Genomic DNA, 3,753 nt, shown 5'->3' with positions numbered 1-3,753 from the left:
GAGTGTCTCTCAATTGTGGAACACAAATTACTTCCTGATTCCGCCCAACTCAAGCCTGGCCGAGTTTATTCCACCTCCCCACCTTCGAAAGGAAGGCAGCCAGCATCATCAGAGACCCCACGCCACCCTGGCCATACTCTAATTTCACTCCTGCCCTCGGGGAGAAGGCACGGGAATCTGAAAATAGTGACCTCCAGGGTCAGGAACGGCTTCTCTGCAACAACTTGAACACTGCAAACACTTTGAACTACGATTTGCCTTGATTCCACTGGCGACTGTGGCCCTTTATTTTGTTTGCACCAATAAAGGGAATTTTATTTATTCTTTTTTTTTGTTTGTTCATAGAAACATAGAAAATAGGTGCAGGAGTAGGTCATTCGGCCCTTCAAGCCTGCACCGCCATTCAATATGATCATGGCTGATCATCCAGCTCAGTATCCCGTACCTGCCTTCTCTCCATACCCCCTGATCCCTTTAGCCACAAGGGCCACATCTAACTCCCTCTTAAATATAGCCAATGAACTGGCCTCAACTACCCTCTGTGGCAGAGAATTCCACAGATTCACCACTCTCTGTGTGAAAAAAAACATTCTCATCTCGGTCCTAAAAGACTTCCCCCTTATCCTTAAACTGTGACCCCTTGTTCTGAACTTCCCCAACATCGGGAACAATCTTCCTGCATCTAGCCTGTCCAACCCCTTAAGAATTTTGTAAGTTTCTATAAGATTCCCCCTCAATCTTCTAAATGATTTTATCTCTTCAATATTGTATTTACAGACCTATTATGCTGCTGCAAGGAAGAATGTAATTGTTCCATTTCGAAATATGTGGCAATCAAACACACTGGACTCCTGACTCATCAAGCTGGAACGAGCGCAGCGGAGATTTGCGAGGATATTGCCAGGATTGAATGGCCCAAGCTATCGGGTGACCTGACTCCTGGGAGAGCAGGAGGCTGAGGAATGATCTTATAGAGGTGTAGAAAATTATGACAGGGATAGGGTGAATGCACAGAATCTTTTACCCAGGGTAGGGGAATCAAGAACAGTAGGACAAAGGTTTAAGGTAAGAGGAGAAAGATTTAAAAGGAACGTGAGGGGCAACTTTTTTTAACAAAAAGGGTTCGTTTCGATCGTTTCGCTCAACACCTTCGCTCAGTCCGCCTTAACCAACCTGATCTCCCGGTGGCTGAGCACTTCAACTCCCCCTCCCAGTCTGACCGTTCTGTCCTGGGCCTCCTCCAGTGCCATAGTGAGACCCATCGCAAATTGGAGGAACAGCACCTCATATTTCGCTTGGGCAGCTTGCAGCCCAGTGGTAAGAACATTGACTTCTCCAACTTTAGATAGTTCCTCTGTCCCTCTCTTCCCCTCCCCCTTCCCAGTACTCGCACTGTCTTCCTGTCTCCACCTATATCCTTTCTTTGTCCCGTCCCCCCGATATCAGTCTGAAGAAGGGTCTCGACCCGAAACGTTACCCATTCCCTCTCTCCTGGATGCTGCCTGACCTTCTGAGTTACTCCAGCATTTTGTGATGCCTTTACAAAAAGGGTGGTAGGTATATGGAACAAGCTGCTGTAAGAGGTAGTTGAGGCAGGGATTATAACAACATTTAAAAGACATTTGGACAAGTACATGGATGGGAAAGAATTAGAGGTGATATGGGCCAAACACAGGCAAATTGGAGTAGATGGGGCATCATGGTCATGGTTTCAAGGTCTCAAGGTCAGTTTATTGTCACATGTACAAATTATGGTACAGTGAAATTTGAGTTGAGTCGAGACGAAGGGCCTGTTTATGTGCTGTATGACTCTATGACGTTCTACCATGAAGATAGACACAAAACGCTGCAGCAACACAGCAGGACAGGCAGCATCTCTGGAGAGAAGCTGTGGTGACCTTTTGGGTCCAGACCCTTCGTCAGACAAGAGGGAGTCTGGAGATATAGAAGCACAACGTGAGAAATCGACAGGTCAAAGCCAATGATGATAAGGAAATGTGGTAGGAAGGAACTGCAGATGCTGGCTTAAACCTGAGGATAGATTATCAATGGGGATAGTGTGGAGGGAGTGTCCAGCTTCAAGTTTCTGGGCACTCACATTTCGGAGGACCTAACATGGTCCAATAACACTGCTGCGCTGGTCAAGAAGGCACAGCAACGACTGTTCTACCTAAGAACACTGAAGAAGTCTGGTCTACCCCAACAGCTGCTGACGACATTCTACCGCTGCACCATAGAGAGCATCCTAACACATGGCATCCCTGTGTGGTACCTCAGCTGCACGGAGGCAGAGAGGAAAGCTCTTCAGCGGATAGTCCATAGAGCTCAGAGGACCATCGGAACACAGCTACCAGCCTTGGAGGGCATCTACAACACAGAAAAGCCACCAACATCCACAAAGACTCTTCACACCCCTGCAACAGTCTGTTCGAACTTCTACCATCGGGCAGGCGATACAAGGCCTTCTACGCCCGCACCTCCAGACTCAGGAATTGCTTCATCCCCAGGGCCATAGCTGCTATGAACAGGTCCTGCTGAGCCGGATGGTCACATCGCACAGTGAACCGGCACAGATCTACTTGCACTTTATTCTGTTTTAAAGCTGTTACAATTTGTTTCATTGGGTTGTTTAAATTAATACTGACTAGCTAATTAATTTATTGCATCGTATGGGAGGCACATTCCCAATCTTGTTGTACCCCTGTACAATGACAATAAAGATATATTGTATTGTATTGTAAAATGCTGGAGTAACTCAGCAGATCAGGCAGCATCGCTGGAGAGAAGGAATGGGTGACGTTTTGGGTCGAGACCCTTCTTCAGATTAGAGTCAGGGGAAAAGGAAACGAGAGATATAGAGGGTGAAGTATAAAACAAAATCTTCATTCATTTCTTCTATATTTCTCTACTTCACGTTAGAATGGACTTGTTTTCTAATTGTCTATTTTTGCTCTAATGTTTTAGGTTATTTTTGGGACATTTTTTTCTTTTCTCTGTCTGTAGAATGTTTGCATAATTTATGCTTGAACTGAGTCTGGGCTGCAGCAAACAAGATTTTCTAGGTGCTTATGTATCTAAGGTTATCTGGATTGATGAAATTCAACCCTCAAACTATGACTCATTCCCTCGTGATGGTTTTGCAAGCTTGGCATTTTGCCCTGCCTCTGTGCATGTCATGGAGTGATTAGTAAATACAGTGTGTATTTCTCCACTCTCCTGTAAGCTTGAAGAGGTCACAGAGATATGGAGGGGAAAATTCACTTGCACAACTTTTGTAGTATTGAACAATTTTGGGCCCCATATCTGAGGAAGGATGTGCTGGCTCTGAAGAGGGTCTAGAGGAGGTTTACGAGAATGATCCCAGTAATGAGTGGGATAACATATGATGAGCGTTTGATTGCACTGGGCCTGTGCTCGCTGGAGTTTAGAAGGATGGGGGGGGGGGGGGGGGGCTCATTGATAGCTATCGAATAGTGAAAGTCCTGGATGAGTGAGTGGATGCAGAGAGGATGTTTCCACTAGTGGGAGAGTCGAGGACCAGAGGTCATAGCCTCAGAATTAAAGGGTGTTCCTTTAGGAAGGAGACGAGGAGGAATTTCTTCAATCAGAGGGTGGTAAAACCGTGGAATTCATTGCCACAGACGGCATTGGACGTCGTCAAGGGATATTTTGAAGGCAGAAATAGATAGATTCTTGATTAGTAAGGGTGTCAGGGGTTATGGGGATTTAGTTTTTTCGCTCATGTGTCAGATG

Source organism: Rhinoraja longicauda, chromosome 16, assembly GCF_053455715.1.
Source record: "Rhinoraja longicauda isolate Sanriku21f chromosome 16, sRhiLon1.1, whole genome shotgun sequence".
Taxonomy (NCBI): domain Eukaryota; kingdom Metazoa; phylum Chordata; class Chondrichthyes; order Rajiformes; family Arhynchobatidae; genus Rhinoraja; species Rhinoraja longicauda.
Note: the sequence above shows the minus strand (reverse complement) of the source record.